Source organism: Nelumbo nucifera, chromosome 6 (assembly GCF_055504915.1).
Source record: "Nelumbo nucifera cultivar China Antique chromosome 6, China Antique-T2T, whole genome shotgun sequence".
NCBI classification, from domain to species: domain Eukaryota; kingdom Viridiplantae; phylum Streptophyta; class Magnoliopsida; order Proteales; family Nelumbonaceae; genus Nelumbo; species Nelumbo nucifera.
In genome coordinates, this window is record NC_142654.1 from 42,104,331 (window position 1) to 42,120,026 (window position 15,696).

Below are 15,696 nucleotides of genomic sequence, written 5' to 3' on the forward strand. Positions count from 1 at the left end.
GCATGAGATGCTAGATGGTGTATTCATGGCTGCAATACTAAAATTATCCAGTCTCTTATTTAAGTTGGCAATTTGCGCAGATAGGGATGCAAAGGAATCAATGCGGTGTACTCCCCTCTGATTGGTTCGATCATTGCTCCACTGGTAGCTGTTTGATGCCATCTCCTCCACTAAGTCATATGCTTCCTCTGGAGTTTTCCTCATGATTGTACCACCTGCGGCTGCATCAATAATGGATCTATTAGAGGGGGTAATACCATTATAAAAAGTCTGTATTTGCCATCAAATTGATATCCCATGGTGAGGACACCTCCTAAGCATCTCCTTGAATCTTTCCCATGCTTCATACCAGGATTCCCTCTCAAATTTAGCAAAAGTAGTAATATCATTAATTAATTTTGCTATTTTGGAGGGTGGGAAATATTTAGCAAAAACTTTCTGGGTTAAATCATTCCAAGTGGTGATGCTTCCTGCAGGGAGTGAGTTGAGCCAATCTTTAGCTCCATCACGTAGTGAAAAAGGAAATAATCTAAGCCTAATTGCATCATCACTAACTCCATTGTGTTTAAATGTATCACATATTTCAAGGAATTTAACAATGTGTGCATTAGGGTCATCACTTGGTAACCCACTAAAATGAATGCTTGTTTGGATCATTTGAATTATTGCAGGCTTTATTTCAAAATTGTTTGCATGGATGGTGGGCTTGCAAATGCTGGATGTCGCCCCATCAATGTTTGGATAAGCATAATCCAAGAGGGTGCGATTTCCTTCTGCCATCTCTCCTTTTATCTCTATGGCTGGTTCGCAGATGACAACCTCTTCTCTTTCTTTTCCTTTGTTGGCCCTTTGCATCAAACGAAGGGTCCTTTCAATCTCAGGGTCGAATTAAGCTAATCCTTCATGTCTACTGCGTGTCATGCACTAGTAATTCTGAGCTAACAAGAATTCGAACAAACAAATAAAAATAAAAATAATAACAGAAAAAAGAATTAAAAGGAAAATAGAATAATAATAAAAAAACAGAAATAAAATGTCCAAATTAATCAATGTTAACAAATTCTAATATTATTTTAGGATTAAATCCCCGGCAACGGCGCCAAAAACTTGATAGCTATAAATATATAACTCTAGCAAGTGCACTAGTTATCAAGTAGTATAATAATATCGTTCCCACGGGGATTTAACAAAATAAGTATTAGAATCACAGTCTTCCCTAATTATTTGGACAGTCGAAATTTAGATTTAAGGAAACAAGAACTACTGAAAATAAATACTAGAACAAAGAGAAAATGGAAACAAAGGTGATCACTAACCGAATATGCAATGATAAAATCGCTAGGACCTTTGGTCCACCTAACCAATGTAATGAATATTGATGGGTCCAATTATTCAAGACTAATTGTTATTCCCATAAGCTAAGATTTTCACAAATTTATTTAATATTCTCTTTCGAGATATACTAAACCTACGCCCATCAGGTAACCCTTCGATCTCTCGAGTAGAGCTCTCAAGAAGGAAGTGCATTAGTTCCAAGAATACCATTAAATTCAGATGAATCATGTATATATATCTCTATATACCATTCAATTCACACTATGAATTATTCTGTCAATTATGTGAATTTCTCTCTCAATTCATTCACATAACCCAAATCAATTAAGAGGTGGCCAAGCTCTTAATTGCATTAAGCACAATAATTCATAGACTATATGGAAATCATAATTTTGGATAAATCAAGAAGATAAAAATATATTCATTAACATGGTTAGGCTTTCCACAGCCCTAGCAAGAAACAAATCAGTTCATAATGGAAGAATTAAAACGAACGAAGGGGAAGTAAGAACTCTTGAATTCGCCCATGGTGCTGAGATCTCCTCTTCTTGAAGTTTCTTGAATTCTTGAACCTTTCTTGAACCCTTCTTGACTGATTGCTCCTTGCTCCTTTACAAGGATTCTTCTTGAACCCTTCTTGCTGAGATCTCCTACTTTCTCTTGAAATTGATCTTTACAAGAAATAGAAAGTCCTATCCTAATTCTAATCCTATATCTTTATCTCTTGAACTCAATCCTTTTATCACATCAAGAATTTAAATCTAGAAGGATTCTTCTTAGTTTCTTGTTCTTGGATTCGTAATAGACCTCCTCTGCGAATTGGGCTTCAGCCAGGCTTTTCTACGAGTTGGGCTTCAGCTGCGGATTGGGCCTTCCTACGAAATTGCCCCGACTTCGGACCCGGATTTGACTTCGATGCAGGCAGAATATGCAAAAGCCCAAAACATGAAAGTTGTGGCTTTTTCTCTTATCGTTCTAGTGGATCATGAATCAGCCCATTCGGAGTTCGGAGACGCGAGTTAGGCCCAGATCACTGAACGATGTCGAAACTATGAAAAATCATCCGATTTGTCTTTCTTTGCTCTTGATGCCTTCTTTCATACCCTGGACCAAAATACAAGAGATATGAGTCCAATTAGATGCTAATTTAGTATAAAACACAGAATAATTGGGGATAAAAATATGATAAATTCTACTCTCATCACCGAGGAGGAGCTCGGGACCTCCCACACTTGGTGGGAGTTAAGGTGGGCCAGGTGTTAGTCCTCGGCGAGTCGCTTAACCCGTCGAGTGGCCAACGTTGAACTCAGCATGTCTCTCCCGTCGAGTCGCAGTTGTGCTGTCAGGATGAGTTGTTCTTTGAGCCAGGTCACGCACACGTGTCCCCATGCTACGAGGTCGGGCCAAATCACCCTCCATCAATACCCATTTTGACTTTACCTATATTTTGGCTCCTTTACTTATATTTATTAACTTTTGGTCCCCCCATCCATGTTTATTACATTTTGGCCCCCCAAAAGAAAATCCTAGCTCCGCCCCTGCTGCCAATGCCCTGATGGCCATCTTTTATGTTGTCATGTTGGCTCCCTATTTAGTGAAGAATTGGTGTAGTTCTTCACTCTATTCTAGCTTTTCTATCAGACATCAGCTTGGTATTGCCTAGTTGCCCCAACTACATTAACGCTACCTCCCTAGGTGTGGGCTGGTAGGGGGTCAGTTTCTACTCGAATCGGTTCCTTTGTCACGAACTGATCCAACTTTACCTTCTATGGAAATATCCTTCTAAGGGTGAAACAATCCATCAGCTCATGGTGCGGTGTCTAGTGGTAATTGCACCATCTACCACTATGCTTATCCTTTTCCGGGTTTGCTCCTGGTGGTGGCAGTCGTAGGCTGATGACTCTATCTTCTACTAACTTGTTCATAATCACAATTACTTCTTCTCTAGTACAAGGGAAGGGAGGAGGGTGGCGGTGCATCTCTTTTTCCTTGTTTTACCTCTCTGGTATGGTCCCTACTTGGTTCCTCCATTGTTTCTAGGTCTCCTATCAACTGCATACATTTCATTTCTATTGTATGGGGATGTGTCCTTGACAGTTCATGACGTCCTCTTTGCGCATCTCCAGAGATGGCTGAAGGTTTCGACTTCAATGTTTTTGATGTTGATTCTGTACCTTGGACGCAATGCTCAACAAAGCTCTTTTCATTGGCATGCTCATCGAAGACAGAATGAGTGAGCTTATGGAATCTCATGACGTAGGCTAGGAGATCTTCTCCTGGTCCCTGCTCCACGTTCCAAAAATCGGTCATCGTCAGTTTCCTTTCCAGGGTGAACCATTTCAATAGGAACTTCTTGGCTAGCTCACCTCACGAATTGATACTCCTGGGGTTGAGACTCACGAACCATGTGTATGCCGGGCCAGTCCCTGAGTGTACTGCGGCTTTCAATTACCAATCCCTGAATGTACTCCCTCAACTCGTATTTGTTGAGAGGGGCCTCCGATATCGAGTTGGCATAGGGGAAAGTACGGAACTGGTGGGCAGGTACAGAGCCTACTTGGGATGGGACCAGGTTGGCCCTGTGGGGATTGATGAACATACAATTTATCTATAATTTATGAGGTCTTTGCATGGATTATTAAGCCGGTTTTATTTAATATTGCCCTAATTTAGCTTAATGCAAAGAAAAGATTTCAGGGGTAATTAATCCAAGAAAAAGAAGGCAAAAGGTAAGAAAAGAAGGTCCAAAAAGACCAAATTCAGCCCAGCCCGGTTATGGAAGCAAGAGAGCACACTTCGGCCCAAGAAGTACAAGTTGATTACTTGAAAAAATCCAAGAAAAGAAAGCCTAGCAAAGAGTAAAATTCGGCCCAGCAGAGAAGGCCCATTCTCATCCCAAAAGAGTAGCCTAGAGTGTAGCTATCATGTGCTAAGAGGGAGCCAAAGAGTAGCCCAAATAGCAGCCTAGAGTGTAGCTATCATGTGCCAAGAGGGAGCCAAAGAGTAGTCCAAATAGCAGCCCAAAGAGTTAGGGGCGGCAACCCTTAGAAGGCTTTCAAGAGAACTCTAGAAAGTTCAAGAAGGGGGTGTAATACACCCCATTCTAGAGGCTTCAAGAAGGGGCAAGAGCCTCCTTGAAAATCTATATAAGGAGGCCTCTAGAAGGGGGAAAGGTGTTCAATTGCTGGAGATCAAGGTTCTCCCACTCCTAGAGGTTCGAACACCTTGAAGAGAAGAGAAGAGAAGAAGGGTTAGGCGCAAGGAGGAGAAGAAGAAGGGCTAAAGGAGTTCAAGTCAAGCTAGAAAAAAGAGAAGGTGAGTTCAAAATTGGGGGTTTTTGATTTAGAGAACTATTGTAATAATTCCATTCTAGTTTAATTTTCCTTTGATTCGAATTCAGCTTCCTTGTCGTAATTTTTTTTCTTTCTCCCTCTTTCATTCTTTCTTGATGTAATTAAGTTTGCAAAATTTCAGATCAGCAATCAATTTCTTTTTGATTAATTTGAATGGGTGTGAATTGTTCTTGAAGTTTCTTGAATAGGGGTTAACTGTACATCAATTCAGCCAATTAAACTTTCAAAACTCAGATCTGAATTCTCATATCTGAGATTGCAAGATCTGAATTGCTTGGAAGAGAATTCAGATATGCTATTTTCAGATTGGCCGATTTCATCTAAAGCTTGGAATTCTTAGAGTGCTTGAGAAAGACCCTAGGAATTCAGATCTACTATTCAAGAACTGAATTGCATGCAAGGTTAGAGATAACTTGCACAATTCAATTGGTGATTAATTCAGATTTGAATTGATGCCTTAGATGTGTTTGAAGAAATGCATGCATGAATGATTAGATTCTTGCTAGAGATAGAGAAACCGTCACTCATGCATAGGATGAACATGCGATTGAGAGAGGTTGTTCATGACCTTGGGGTTATACCAAACGAAGGCTCAATCACAATCTATTCGAATGATTCAATTTGATTGATTGCTGAATTCTGAGATTAACATTTACTGCTTACTCTTCTATCCTGAATTGAAGGCAATTGGGCCAATAATTTAGATAGATTTTAGTTTAGGATTTTTAGCTCTTGAATAAAGTTTTGATTTATTGTTGATCAGATAAGAAGTGCCCAATTTAGTATTGGTAATTGTTTCCTAAATCCTCATGGGAACGATACTTTATTCACTACTTTACTACTTGAACGGATAGTGCACTTGCTAATGCCACAATGATCCGGCAGGGCTGTTCCGGGATGGTATGCATGGTGTTGGAAGTATGACGACTAGGGTTAGGGTTAGGATTCAGGATGCTAGGGATAGTGGTGCAGGGGTCTACTCAGCTTGGGCTGATCGATTGAGCAGGATCTGGAGAGCGCTCCTTATTTCCTCCATGCTCTTCTCAATTTTTCTGAACCGCTCTTCGAAAAGTGGAAGAGAAGCATCAAACTTGTAGACCTTTTTTGACAAGATCTCGATATCAGCTTAGATGGGTGTTTCCATCTCAGGCTGATTTTCGTCCCCGGGGTTGGTATTTTCCTGAACATTGCTCTGTTCCTCGAGGATGGTAGTGAGGTTGATTCTTCTCGAGGCCATTCTCCGTGATCAAAGATGAACCAAACATTCTACTATAGGAAGGAGGTAAGGCTCGATTGAGGAGTGGTCTCTTTGAAAGACGAAGAAAAGCCTCCAAGGGGAGTGAAGGTCTTTCGGTAAAAGGGTTTAAGAGATGAGAGGGTCATGGGAACTCGAGGGTATTAGTAACAAATGCTTGGGATCCAATGATGTTTAATGTGAGGAGGACCCCGTATTTATGAAGAAGGTTCCAAGATCCTGAAAGGTAGGAGATGAGGATATTCGATCCATATCGGGGAAGGAATATTTTGTTTGCTAGCGATCATTGGATGCGCTACTGGGGTATCGCCACGTGTCTCATGAAGATCTTTTCAATGATCGACTTTCCTTATCCTTAAGGCTCCTCATTACTCACGTGTGCTACTACCTGTTTGCAAAACATGACTAGTCCTACGTGGCAATGATGACATCACCATTCAAAGGACGGTATTTCGTCAATGCTTCGTGGCGATTTACGAAATGTTTTTCTGTCATGGGTTCACGTGTGTCTGGGCACACGCAGGCCGATCCCACTATCCACTCCGACCCATTATCTGAAGCGGGTTCACAGGTTGTGGGTTTATCGCACATCATGGTGAGTGTGACTTCATCACACACAAGTGTGCTTGGGTCTTTTGGACGAGTTTTTCTGAACCTTGTTTAAGTTTGGGAGTTGACTAGACTTGGTGGGCTGCGGGTTTATTGCAGTTTTGCTTAACATGTTGTGGGTTCATCGTAGAAATGGAAATGAACCGTAAGTTCATTGCAGCATGGGGGTTGATTGTAAGATGCTCGTAAGTGCTTCTGTGGTGTTACTATTGGTTTTTGAGTGTTCTTTGAGTGTCTGAGTGAGCTATACATACCTACACCTACTATTAGGTGATTAGTGAAGGAACTAAGGCCATCGCAGCCCCCCAGTTAGGTTCCTGAAGCTACTAAAAGCATTGGTGTTGGTTATACTGCTCCTGATGCTGCGAGGCAAGAAGAGGAAGACCCAGCGGAGCCAGAATCAGCTGTGTGTCGCGAGGTGGCTTCAGTTCCTGATGTGGTCATTGATTCCGGGGTCCCTAGGAACTCAAAGGTCAAGGCTCCTATTGAACCAAAAACCTCTATTGAGGGAGTCAGGCGGTACCGTAGACATGGAATGCAGGGGTGTAGAGGCAGGGTTCGTGTCATCGGTGAAAGAGTTATCTTATGAAGAGGAGCTTGCACAAATACGATGTCCCTCCTTTGCATTATGTGGCCATAGACATTGTTCAAGTCTAGGGGCATCATAGGGGTGATAAGTACTCAGTTTCTGGTCTGGTGACAAAGTTTGCTTCAACTGTCATACGAGCTAGATGGTCGCTAGTGATGAACTTGCATCCAATGGTTGTGAGGCCTGCTCTAAATACCATTGCAACCATGATGGATCACATAATGAACCATCCTGTGGAAGAGCTGTCGTTGTCAGATTTTGCTCGCTAGTTGGAGGCTTGCAGATCTTTCTCTGTCATGGGCTTCAACATGGCTCAGATTGAGGAGCGTGTTGTCATGCTGGCCCATGCGTTCTAGAGGGCCAGCCTCAAGGTGTTGCAGTCCATTTTATTTTGTTCGATGAAGGACACATGCCTTCGCCAAAGAGTAGTCGAGGCTAGTATTGCAAGGGTGACAAGGAAGCTCGAAGATCTGATGGATGTATGTGCTAGGCAGAAGAAGGTCCTCGCTGAATATGAAGCGGAATTGGAGGACATTGTTGCCATGAGGAAAGAGTGGGCCAACGCATGAAACTTGTATTTATTTATAGAGATTTTTAAATTGATACTAAATGGAATACAAATTTTGCTTTATGTTGTTCTTTCTCATACTGTAGTCACTTCATTTCCAGTGGTGGTTCCTTGCAAAAAATAGTTCACTGTGATTTTGTCATATTGAGTCTTATTGTAAATAAGCATTAGAGAGCATTATCGCGAGGTTTAGGTGTCTTCAGTTATGAGGAGCTAACCGATATCCTTTAAGATCTAATCATAGATGAAAGGTATTAATGAAATTCTAAGATTCCGTGGGATATGGTGTTTACACTTACTCATAGTCTAGGCTTAGGAAAGAAATTGTTGCGACGTTGTGTGTTCAAAACTTAATTGTAGAGAGAAAGGAACCGGTTCCCAAAATGTGCAATATGTATGTTGACATCGGGCTGTGCTGTCAAAACATTATCATGTCGTAAATACTTAACAGACATATTGGGTGAGCTTTTGAGTTGAAGTCTCAGTGCGATTGTTTAAGTAGCATGTTGGGAGTGTTTGCAATCATGTATTTTATCGCAAGCTGCATTTGTAGGTACCAGATAAAACATCAATTAATCGCGTGTTTTTGCTTGTTTCCCAATGATCATAATTGGTTTCCAATAACAATTTGTTTAGAGGGAAAAGAAAAGAAAAAGAAGTGTGGTTCATTTTCCTGGGACAACGCTGAGTGCAATAAGCTTATCTTCTGTGTGATGTGGATGTGACAAATGCATAGAGAAAATGAGTCTTAGTGTGAGCGATGTGGTTAGTGCTCAAGATAGTCCTTTGTTGCCTTTTGCGATGAGTTTTTGTCTTGACTTAGGGAAACAATCTGATCGGATGTTGTTTTTAGCAAGGAGTGATCATCTTCGTCATAAATTATTGCATTTATAAATTGAACTAAGTACCCATATTAGGCAGAGAACATACCTGTTGTTGCTGGAGTGTCCCCGGGATTGCCAAAGGGTGTGAGTGCCCCAAAGGGGGAATAAGAGTGCAGTCCTGAGGTTTCTAGGAGATAAGAGCACACCTAGGGTTGCTAGGGCCTTCTCGGGGTTGCTAGGGAATTTGGATGCAATCCTAGGGTTGCCAGGAGATAAGAGTGCACCTGGGGTTGTCGAGGCCTTCCCTAGGTTGTCGATGAATTTGAGTGCAATCCCGGGGTTGCTAGGAGATAATAGTATATATATGGAAGACATATCCAAGGGTTAGTACACAAGTTTTATTCAAAAGAAGGAATTATAAATTTGTCACATAATCAAAATACATGGATACATCAAGGCTTTATCGTAGAAATTGTGAAAGAAACTTAATGGCAAAATGTGAACTATTGACGTATGTACTAGGAGTTTACAACATTTATTTATAAGCAAAGTACAATCATTTAAGAATGCTTAGTAGAAAGGTAGAGAAACTAGGACAATATCTTTGGTACATTCATTTCTAAAGTAAATACATGCAGTAGTGAACTTACATCTTAGACTATTCTACTCCTGTATCTACATATTTCAATACATAATAGCCTGATGCATGAGCTTCTTTGATCATATACGGCCCTTCCCATGTTGGTGCGAATTTTCCGGTGGACTTTCCTTGTTGAACATATAGCATTGTCTTGAGTACCTTATCTCCTTTGAAGTTTCTGGGTTTTAACAATTTGTTGAAATTTGTAGTTAGGGCTTGCTTGTATTTGATTTGTCTCTATGGTTTCCATTTTATCTGCGAGTACATGATACATGTCTTGAAGTCTGAACCTTTTTTCCCATTGTGAAAGCTACACGAGCGGACATAGCCCATATTTCTACCGGCAACACTACTACTTGGCCATATACTAATGAGTAAGGTGCCACCTATGTGCTTTTCATAATGGTTGTGCGATAATCCTAGAGGGTTTCAGACATCTTCTCTGACCAATCCTTTTGGTTATCAGCCACCCTTTTACTCAACATTCTCATTAGGGTCTTATTGGTGGCTTTTGCTTGCCCATTTCCTTGTGGGTAGTATGCTGTCGATGTCCCAAGTCTTGCCCCATATTGCCCTAGGAGGTCATTAATAACTCTGCATTTTGATGCCTTAAGGGCATAAATTCAAGAGAATTTTCAGCCTTAGAAAAGTCAAAATGTGCCCTTTTCGTAGTTAAATGCAATGTTGTGACCTCTAAGGGTCTCTGTGCAAATTATGGGGAAAACTGTAAAGTTTTCATGGCTAAAATGCAGATTTTGGGAAGCTGGTGTGAAGTCCAGCTGAGAGAGTGGGTGTTTTTATGAAAAACTGAAAACAGGAGGGCGCCTCCAAAAAACTAAACCCAGTTTGGGGCTCCTCCTACTATATTAGCATGCTCCCCACACCTTAGCCCTAGGGCGCCTTTTAAGCCATTCTTTTCACTCTTAACAAATCCTAGCCGCCCCTAACTGCTAAATCCTCCCCTTCCATCCCTTCTAATCTCCACCATCCATTCTAGGGCACTCTCATTTTTAGCATTCTAACCCTAGGAGCCACCTAACTTCTAATCTTCACCATTGCCTTTAGCCATTAATCTTAGACTTAAATAATATTGGGTGCCTTCCCCTTTTCTTCTCAGCCTTAGGATCACCCTAGAACCATCCTAACTGTTCATTCTAAACCCTAGGGCACCCATATTTTTGGTAAAACCTAGTTGCCACCCCCCTCTTTCTCTCTAATTCTAGTTATATCCACCCTTCTCTATAAAAAGGACCATAGGGGCCCTGGAGAAGGGGTTGGTCAATTCACCCAATAAACAAGGCTAAGGTTTCTTGAGGAGTTCAAGGGTTGTAGAAGGGGAGGACGCCTAGATCTTGTCAAGCGGGGTTCTTTTCTCTTATTTTTATTTCTACAATCTTTTGGATTTAATTCTTGTTCATTTCTCTATTTTGCAAATCTAAATTCGTTCGGTTCAAGGCTAAGGAGTCTCGAGGGGTTCGAGGGTTGTAGAAAGGACGGACGCCTGGTTCTTGTCAAGAGGGGTTTCTACAAGCTGTTAGGCCGATCTACAGCTATTGCCACTGGATCCAGATTCTAGATTGGTTTTTTTATTTGTTTCTCTTATTTCCTTTGTTGATTCCCATACTTTATTAAATTTTAATTTTTATTTATTGTCTTGTTTAAATTCAAAACATTTAATTTCAGCAAGAATAAACTTTATTTTCGTATTTTAATTTTTCACTTGCTTCCCTGTGGATACGACCCATTCTCACCCAGTTACTACGTTAGTAGTTGTTTGAGAAATGGTAAAAATTATAAATATTAAACTAGTGTTTCGAAGTGGTTAATGACATGCTTCCGGACACACCAAGTTTTTGGCACCTTAGTGCTCCTCTCATAAGTTGTGTCATCTCTGGAATCACCTTCGATCGGGCGTTATTGGATCTAGGGGTCAGTATAAATATGCTACCGTCCATGTTAGACAGTCGTATGCCCTTAGCTCCAATCAGATTGATGTACTTATGACATTTATTGCAAATGAATTAAGTACATATTTGATTCATGTTATAGTGGTGTGTTTCTGTGTAATACCCTTAAACTGGACACTTAATGAGAATCGTGTTAGTTTAGAATGTTCACAGCCATTGGATAAGTCTGGGGAGATTTATCCGGCTAAGGTTGACACTGATGTGCCTCCAAGTGTTAGGGTGGCTTGTCTCAACTGCCACGGTGAGACTCGAGGTACATGTAGTGTAGGTTTGCTTAAAACCCTGAATCGGACTAGATTTCTAGTATTGCCCTGGACCTTGGTGATTAGTGGGCAAAACTGGAAAGTTACACCTGACCCCTAGACTCAATTATGATACCACACTAGGTGTCGGATTGGGCTGTCTTTGATATGCCAATCAGTGAGATCCTTAGTGGGGGTCAAAACCTAGGTATGTTGGGACAGTCTAAGAATTCATTTGAGTGGGTGATCATAGTGACATGATCAGCCCCTTTGTCGGACAAAGTTAATGATCGGGGATGCACTCTCTCTGATGGAAACCAAGACTGCTGGCAACCGATTTCAATCGTTGAAATATGTTTTGCAAAATATATTTTATATACGGATATAAATATATATATATATATATATATATTATGGTTTCAAATCGTTTGCAAAAAAGTTTTAATTCCCGGGATCCATGTGAGTAGAGAGTGCAACACTGTTCCTTGCAGCCGAGGGAGAGGTCCTCTCTTGTCGGGTAGTGTTTGATCATTATGGGCTGAGAGGTTAAGTGTAAGACCATTGAGGGTAATACCTGATGGGCTAATCTTGCATCTGCCCACAGTCCCTGGGTTTTTATAAGGTGGTTTGGCCCAGGGACAACTTAGTGTAAGTGTTGGGCCCATCAGGAGCCCATGTGATGGGCTCAGGTGGTGCACTGTCCATAACAGTGTATTCGGCCAGGCCTTGTAACAGAGGCTGGGCTGAACCCATGTGGCTGATGTGTAGATCAATGTTTGGGTCCCACACCATACAAAGAAGCCCAACTGGGCAGCAGTTTGGAAGCATATTGAGCACTAAGACTTCATGGGCCTAAGCCCATTTCGATCTGGGCTGATATGATCAGTTAAATAAAGGGGTGGATCTGAGATCAGATTAACAGATAGGATAGGGTCTTACCCTATCCACTCAGGGAACCCAAATCTGAATACAGATTCAGATCTGGAAACCTCCTAATAAGATTAGGAGATGGCTGATCTAATCTGCAGATAAGATAAGGGTCTATTCTTATCACTTAAAGGGAATTCAGATCCAAATATGATTTGGATCAGCAACTCCTAATGGGATTAGGAGCTGATCCCTTTAAGGTTATGAAAAAAGAAAGGGGCAGCAACCTTTAAGAAGATCACTTTCTCACCTATAGAGAAAAGATTACAGAAGAGAGAAAACAACTTCCAGTAAGACTGCGCTGATTTCTCCCTGCCGCCTCCTTCCTGACACTGCCGCCATTGCCAGTGCATCTCCACGACAATAGGAGTGATCAAGAACGGTTCTTGATATTAGTCCTTTGTGAAGGGGCTGATTGGAAGTCGTGCTCACATGTCATCCAGCTGATTCTTGTGAAGGATCTGGTTCTTTGGAAGAACACTATTGATTCGGGTCCATCCTACACTACGCCATCTTTAGTGGGAGTAGTCTTTGGTTCCTTCCTTGGGCGTGAATACCTCTATTGGGAGATATTGTTTCTCCATATCAGGTATATCCCTCTCCTGGTTCTGGTTTCAGATCTGGTTCGGTTTATGGTTCAAGATTGATCCTTGAAAATGAAGATTTTCTAAAACAAGGAATGTGATTCCTAGATGAGGGGAGAGGAAGTTATTTTTTGAAATTTCGCCCAACCTACCTATAGGGTTTGGCCATCCATATGATGGAACTCTCATTCCTTCAGTCCATTCATGACAGGTTCAGAATCGGCGAGTTAGAACCTACCCCGATAATTCTGCAACTCACTGATTGGTCAGTCAGGACGCCTCGAAGTGTCATGGAGGATGTCATTGTCAGGGTAGAGGGTTTTCACTTCCCATTGGATTTTATCATCACAGACATGACCCCAACTGAGGAACTGAACCACATCTTGATAATCTTAAGATGCTTGTTTCTAGCAAGGGCCAAAACAAACACTAACTATAAATTGGGAGAAATGGACATTTCATTAGGGCAGTAGAAAGTCCGGTTAAACGTTTTTAGTGCTTCTAAGTATCCAAACCTAGGGGAAGATGAGTGCAAGATAGATGTAGTTGATGACCTTTTAGATGTCATGTCTGCCCCTTGGTTAGCCCAGTATGAGCCCTATTTGTATGAAGATGAAAGTGAGCTGGAGAGTGTAGATGGAAGAAGTAAAGTGAATGTGTCCGCCTGAAGATGTTAAACTTAGCGTTGGTTGGGAGGCAATTCAACATAGTTTTTAGTGTTTCTGCTGTTAGGATTTGAGTTTTTTTTTCTTCATTTGATACCAGGTGGCAGACCTTGAACCCCTTAGGAAAACCCTATTGGTTGTTCCCTTTGGCCCAAATCCTTTTTGCATCATTCTATTCATTCCATTAGGGCAAGGGCGTTTATGTTGGGGGATAAGGAAAGAGAGAGAGAAAAATGAAAAAAAAAATTGATAAGCTAAGCCTTCAAATATGTAGAATTAAAATTTCACTGAAAGTTGTTTCCATTAAAAGAGATTCCCAAACAGAAAAAGTTGAGGAAATAGATAAAAGAATATTGAATTTTGTAGAAATGGGTAGCAAGTGATATGAGTCAAAATTGGTCTCCTTTGAATATTGTCGAAACTGTTTAGAAATTGGAAAATACTCCTAAGTTTTCCCCTGCCAAGATAAGAAGAGAAAGATTGAGAAAATAGACAAAAAATTTTCAAATTGTTAGAAACAGTTGACTGCCTTGAACAGTGTTGCAAAAAAGAAAAGAAAAAAAAAAGAATAAAAGGTCAATGGACACCCTAGACTTAGTAACCGGGTTTCTTCACCTAAGTCAAGTGTTGAGATTTACGTCAAAGGGAAAAGGGAATGCCAAAGACACTTGCCTAACACATAGTAACTGGATCTCTTCACCTAAGGCAAGTGTTGAGAGTCACATCAAACGGTGGAAGGCCACAATAGAAACAAGTATGCGAATCAAGTTCAGGATTTGAAATCCACTTTCAAAAATTGATAAGAAGAATATATGTCTAATTTTAAAATCAATCTCAAATTATCAAGACAGTCTGCAAATGGAAGGGTAAAAAAGATTTTTAAGCAAAGTTTCTATAATATTCAAAGAAAGATGATTTTACCCCTTAAGCCCAATACCGATCTATACAAAGTTTAAGAAGGTTGGAATCGGGATGCTTGACAAATTCTATCAAGGAGGATCTTGAGATGGGATAGATCTCTATGATCAGTGTAATTTTAAGGCTGCATTGCTAAGGGACTAGCAATGTTTAAGTTGGGGGGTGTGATAACTCTGCATTTTGATGACTTAAGGTCATCAATTCAGGGGTATTTTCAGCCTTAGAATAGTCAAGATGTGCCATTTTCCCAATTAAATGCAATGTTGTGGCCTTTAAGGGTCTCTGTGAAATTCTGGGTAAAACTGGGAAGTTTTCATGCCTGAAATGCAGATTTTGGGAAGCTGGTGTGAAGTCCAGTTGAGAGAGGGGGTGTTTTTGTAAAAGACTAAAAGCAGGAGGGCGCCTCCTAGCTGCTAAACCCAATTTGGCATTGTTAGACAGTTTTTGTATACCCTTAGCTTCAATCAGAATGATGTACATTATGAGTTTATTGTAAATGAATAAAGTACATATTTGATTCATGTTCCTTTGGTGTGTTTCTGTGCAATACCCTTAAACTGGACACTTAATGAGACTTGTGTTACTTTAGAATGTTCACATCCAGTGGGTCGGTCTGGGGAGACCTATCCTAATAAGGTTGACACTGATGTGCCACCAAGTCGGTTGGGGTGGCCTGTCTCAGCCCGACAGGGTAAGACCCTAGGCACACACAGTGTAGGATTAATTGAATCTTTGAACCGGACCAGATTTCCAGTATTGCCCTGGACCTTGGAGATTAATGGGCAAAATTGGAAAGTTACACCTGACCCCTAGACTCGATTATGATACTGCACTAGGTGTCGGATTGGGCTATCTTTGATGTACCAATCAGTAATCCTTAGCGGGGGTCAAAACCTAGGTATGTTGGGACAATCTGAGAATTCATCTGAGTGGGTAATCATAGTGACAGGATCAGCCCCTTTGTCGGACAAAGGTAATGATCGGGGATGCACTCTCACCGATGGAAACCAAGACTGCCGGCAGCCAATTTCAATCATTGAGATTTGTTTTGCAAAATGTTTGCAAAGGTTTTAATTCCCGGGATCCATATAAGCAGAGAGTGCAACACTGTTCCTTGCAGTCGAGGGAGAGGTCCTCTCTTGTCAGGCAGTGTTTGATCATTATGGCCTGAGAGGTTAAGTGTAAGACCATTGAAGTTAATGCCTGATCGGCTAATCTTG

The 15,696-nt window shown here is 41.0% G+C and overlaps 1 non-coding gene across 1 annotated transcript; it reads left to right on the top strand.

Moving 5' to 3' along the window:
* The first annotated feature begins 292 nt into the window (after window positions 1-292).
* On the top strand, window positions 293-399 carry LOC148790803 (small nucleolar RNA R71). Its single transcript, XR_016078057.1, has one exon. It is a non-coding gene; the product is annotated as a small nucleolar RNA R71 (small nucleolar RNA).
* Window positions 400-15,696: the final 15,297 nt, after the last annotated feature.